The sequence below is a fragment of the Ursus americanus genome, chromosome 1, assembly GCF_024610735.1.
Source record: "Ursus americanus isolate L20-20 chromosome 1, mUrsAme1.1.p, whole genome shotgun sequence".
NCBI lineage: Eukaryota > Metazoa > Chordata > Mammalia > Carnivora > Ursidae > Ursus > Ursus americanus.
The window spans coordinates 36,007,137-36,013,136 of NC_142127.1; positions in this window are offsets into that span (position 1 = coordinate 36,007,137).

Consider the following 6,000-nt stretch of genomic DNA (forward strand, 5'->3'; position numbering starts at 1 on the left):
CATTATTTATAATACCCAAAAATAACATGAATAAGGGGTTTTTCCTTTGCCATTGTTATGCTCAACTGAGACTAAACTTGAGTTTATAAATGCGGAAAACCTTAAATAGAATAGCTTATCACAGAGGGGTAAAGGTTTTTCTAAAATCTTCTGTGTGTAATTGCTATAGGCATGCACCTGACATGCAGTTTCAGTAACTTGTCTATTTAGATTTGATTTAGAAGTATCATGACTGATATGGATAATATCCCACGTGTCTGTCTCAAAACACTGATGTATGTAAGTCAAGTTCGAAATAATTATTTTTATCTTTCTGTTGCCAAGTAACATAAAATCATTCTTAAAATTATCAGAGACCTAAAAAACTGTCTTTTTGATTGCCCATTAGCCATTCACTTCTATTCTTTGTGGGGAAAAAAAAAATCTCGTTTTGTTTGGTTATGGGGCAATCACATGCTTTAGAGGAGGCTGGGCATTTCACCAGACCCATGGATAAGTCTTGATAAGTGAGAGTCAATCATGGTAAATCTGGTCTCCATGACCATGGTTGTTCAAGAATGGGTTTGTAATGGAATTCTGATGGCTGAGCCTTAGGGGAAGAGAATATTAGTTAAATCTCTTAAAAAGAGGCATTGGAAGACGCTTTTTCTCATCCAGGCTTTGAATTATGTGTGTTTGTGGGTGAGAATATTATGCTTGGAGCTTTCACAGCCATTTCATGACTATGATAACATAAATCTGAGGTCAAATGGAAACATAATGAGGACAGCAGAGCTGAGCTATGAAAAATATCCAGATCCTTGGTCATATAACCTAGTACTGAATTAACCAATCTTGAAATCTCCCTACCTCCTTATTTCTTGTTCAGTAAAAAACGAGTTTAGCAAGGTCATAAGATACAAACAAGGCCAATACAAAAAGTTAACAGTATTTCTATATATTAGTAACACACAATTGGATTTTTAAAATGTCATTAGATAAAATATTTAGGGGGGCGCCTGGGTAGCGCAGTCGTTAAGCGTCTGCCTTCGGCTCAGGGCGTGATCCTGGCGTTTCGGGATCAAGTCCCACATCGGGCTCCTCCGCTGGGAGCCTGCTTCTTCCTCTCCCACTCCCCTGCTGTGTTCCCTCTCTCGCTGGCTGTCTCTCTGTCACATAAATAAATAAAATCTTTAAAAAAATATTTAGGGATAAATTTAATTAGATATGTATAATACTTATGTACTGAAAACTACAAAATTTTGCTGAAAGAAGACCTAAGCAAACTGATTTATAGATTTTAATGCAATCTCAATCAAAATGCAAGCAGGGCTTTGGTAGAAATTACAAGATATTTCTAAAATTTATGTGAAATGAAAAGATTTAAAGTAACTAAAATAATTTTGAAAAAGGACAAAGTTGAAGGACATACTCTATCCTATATCAAGACCTACAATTAAGCTACAGTAAGCAATGTGGCATTGGCAAAAGAACAGACATTTAAGTTAATAGAATCAAATAGATGAAAAATAGAATTATACATGTACGGTAAACCTATTTTGACAGCTGTGCCAAGATAACTCAAGGGACAGAAGTAATCTTCTAAAAAATAGTTCTGGAATGGGTGGATATTTATATACTAAATGCGTAAAACTTTACCCTTCCACACACCATTTACAAAAATTAACCTGAAATGGATCACAGATCTAAAAGTAAAAACAAAACCTGTAAAGCGAACAGAGGAAACAGAGGAGAAAATCTTCATAACCTTAGGACAGCTAAGGTTTCTTAGATATTATTCCAAAAGCTGAATTCATACAAGAAGAAAGCTGATACTTGATCCAAAGTTAAAAAAATAAATAAATAAACTTATTCTCTTAAAAAAAAAAGAAAAAGAAAAGAAAACTTCAATCCAGACTATGTGAAGCCCTCTTAAAACTCAGTATTAGGAAGGCAAATAATCTCCTTTGTAAAATGAACAAAAAGTCAAAAATGAGCAAAAGATTTAAATAGATACTATCCCAATGAACTGCAAATAAGCACATAAAAGTCAACACATTTATTAGAAAAGCATAAATTAAATTCAGAATGAGGTATTCCTATATACCCATCTGAACAGCTAACATTGAAGACACTGACCATACCAAGTGTTGTTGGGAATGTAGAACAACTGGAACTCTAATACATTGTGGGAATGCAAAATGGTAGGAGCCATTTTAGGAACAAACTTGTCAATTTCTTATAAAGTTAAATACACTTTTACTGTATGACCCCGTCATCCCACTCCTAGATATTTCCCCCAAAGTAATGAAAATATATGTTCCCACAAAGGCAGGAACTCAAATATTCATAAAGGCTTTATTAATAATAGACAAAAACTCAAGTGTTTCTCAATTGGTGAATAATTTGTCCAATATCCATATAATAGAATACAAGTCAACAATGAAAAGGAAAAAAAAAAACCCTACTGATACACAAAACAATATAGATGAATTTCAAAATATTACGCTAAATGGAAAAAAAGCAGAAAGAAAAGATTTCATATTTTGTGATTTTACCGATACAAAATTTTAAAAAGGCGAAGATAGAAAACAGATCAGTAATTCCCAGAGGTGGGTGGTGGGTTGGCCACGAAGGAGCACAAGGGAGTTTATCAGAGTGAGGGAACTATTTGATATCACTATTGTGGTGTGGTTTATACAAGTATATACATTTCAAAATTCACTGAATTGCACAATTAAATGAGTGGATTTTATTTTATGTAAATTATGCATCAATAAAGCTGATTTTTAAAAGTATCTGCATTTCGCTTGTTCTGCACCCCTTTTCTGCCTTGGTCACCTCTGACCAGGGTGAAACTATCTAATTTTTGATCCTTTGAAACTCTGACCATTTTGGGCAATGTAAACACTTTGAAAAATGTTCTGAACATTTTTTTTCACTAATTCTAACTCTGAATAATAATATCTGTTCCAGATATTACATTTCCTTAGGATTAAAGTACTGGATTAAAGCAAGGAGCATTTTGTTTCTTGTTGCCACATATAAGATGCCACTGAAATTCAGGCTAAAGAATTATGAGAGACAATAATATGTGGTCAGTCTCTTTTCTCCTTATGCCCCACGATCATGTAAAGTATAGGGCATAAAATTGAACTAGCACTGGTCCTCGTCCTTGACATCACTCTCAGTCTCTGAATGCATTTGGAAAAGATTACCAGTCATTTTTAAGTCTGTGCTTTCTCTCTGTCTCTGTCTCTCTCTTTCTCTAGCAAACCATACAGTTTTTCATATATAAATTCCATTTTTACTTCTTATAATTAAGAAAGTTTGCAGCATTTAAAAGTGAATTAACTACAATCTTATTCTAAAATTCAAATTAAAATGCTTTTGAAATGTGGATATATTTAGTTAACTCTTTATTGCCACTTTTTTTGGCAGACTATGATGAAAAACAGTATTGGTACGGCATTTATAATGTTGCTACAGCCAAGAAAAGTGAACAATTTTCTGACAAGAACGCCATCCTTATGCCTCAACAAAAGAAGACTTAAATAAATCTCGGTTCTTAATCTGAAATCTGAGATGATTAAGCCAAGAAAAATCACATTTGGCATTTTAACACTTTCTAGTTTTACTTCTTTTCCCACTTCCATTGTGTATTTCGGCCGTTTTTAATGAAATTTTATTTTTATGCATATTTAAAATTACTATTCTCGTGGGAAGATAAGTGTTCAGTAGCAACAGACAGGTTCGAGAGACACAAAGGTAAATTTGATTGTCTTCCAACTCTAGGTACTAATTTCAACAATTCCTTATTTTATTATTTAGTTTTCTTGAATATAAAAGGATAAAAGTAGCTGTTCAGCTAATATTCACATGGAAAGGATGACAGATCTTTTAAACATGATAATCACAGATTATCCAAAAATTATCTATATTTGTACACATAAAAGAAAATTCTGGAAGTTTTTATCTATGTTCTGAGCCTATTTTCTTAGACATATTTTTGTAATAGACCAATCTATGTTACCTATTTTTATAGAAAAAGACAAACCTCTCTCTTCTCATTGCTGGACATCTTTTATTTGTTCATATGAATGTTCTTTTTGGAAACTCTACAAGTATTTCCAAACTATTTTCGTTCATTTCTTTAACTTAAAAGTCATCATACGTGAACTTCAGGAAGACGATAAATCAGTGAGAATCCAAATATTGAGAATCACTGTATCTTCTCAGATGCATATAATTCTGGTCGTAACTTCTAATATGCCTTGAAATCAAACAAAATGTCAAGAAACAAAATTCAGGAGACTATTAGTAGTTTTATTTTTTTTTTGAAATCTAGCAATTTTAGGCCTTTTTTTTTTCCTGTGCTCATGAAAAAAGAAATTCCATATTTTCTGGAACTGTGTGAAGATCATTTAGTAATAAGCTGCAAACACTTTTAGCTGGTGGAAAAGCTGGTCTCACAGTGCAAACAATACTTCTTGGTTTGAGAAGAGGGGGAGCTAAAGGCCAAAGGGTAAATTCCACTTGTAGCTTGCTGCATATTTTTGTGGGCAGAATCAATGCCAGAATGGTCAGCAGCCTTTCCACCACCAGACTAGCTTGTTGCTAATGGGATCAGCTTCCCTTAGATATGATAGAAAAGTCATTTTGAAAAGCTAAATGTATTGATAAGTCGTGAAAAATTTACTAGGTCTTATTTTTGTTAGATTTATGATTTCTGCATTTGCTTCATGAAAATCCGCTTTGTGAGGTTTGGTCTTTGTTTTCTTCAGAGTGTAGGAAGAGAAGGAGGATGTGAGGAAGAAAAAGCCTGTGAAAGAGTTTGTTTATAACATTTGTTCTTATTGTTTAGAAGAATTTTTAAGCCATTATGGAAAAGGCCAAAAATAAGAAGAAGGAGTAATTATGAAGACAATATTTTTAAGATTCCTTTTGAGAATAGGAGTAAAGAAAAAATTAAGCCAGTTATAAAGAATGTCTCCCCAAATCCAGGTTTCCTGTCTAATTAGATTCTGGCAGAAGTTACATTCTAAAGCATTCTTCAAAACATTTGGGAATTTTTAAAAATCTCTCTACAGGGGGCTGTATTGGCAAGCACAGGCCCAACAGTGAAGAAAATGAAGGAATCAATAAGACGTCCCGAGTCAAAGGAGGAACACTTTTGTACTACACCTCCCTAGGGACGTGTCTTTTACATATTAACTTGAAGAAATAAAAATTCAAGAGCAAGAGAAGACTACCAAATGTGGTGAAATATACATTGTTTCAATTCAAAGCAATTCTTATTATGTTCAATAGGTATTGATAGTATTTACCTGTGGAGGTAAAATATTGGGGGCAGAGTTTAAACACAAGCCTCTACGGTCAAAGTGTGAAATTCAAAGGACATTGAGTGGGGATTATGTACATTCTTTTTTTTTTTTTTTCCCCTGCCTGGTTCAGACTAATAAATGTGTCAAATAAAAATAAGGTTTAAAAAAAATTAGTCAGGGAAGATCAGTTTCTGATCCACACATCAAGAACTTGGAAGTTGCCGCTCCATCCTAACCAGGAAAAAGCTAAACAGACTGAAAAATCAATAAGTCTTCTTGGATCTAAAAAAGACAAAAGAACACAGGGCAAACTGTTGCCCCCCAAGGAAGGAGAGACAGACGGGTGAAGACAGGGACTCTCCGCGAACCGTGGATGGAAACAGTGCCAGCTAGGAAAACAGGAATTGCGATTAATGAATGGCTGGAGGCTCAATATGGATAAGTAAGAGAATTAAAAACTCTGGTAGGGATCCAGTCATAGGGAAGATCCCACAGTACTGTGAGATTTACCTCCAGAAGTTTGACTAGGCTCGCGCAGTAAAATCAAAGAAAAATATCAAAGAAAAAATATCTTGCATCAGAGAGAAAGAAAAGGAATCATTTTGAAACACACCAGGCTGCTCTGTTCTCCTTAATAAGACCTGCCCATAGAGGAAACTAGTTAACTGAAACCTAACCCACTGGCATATTATCAAAG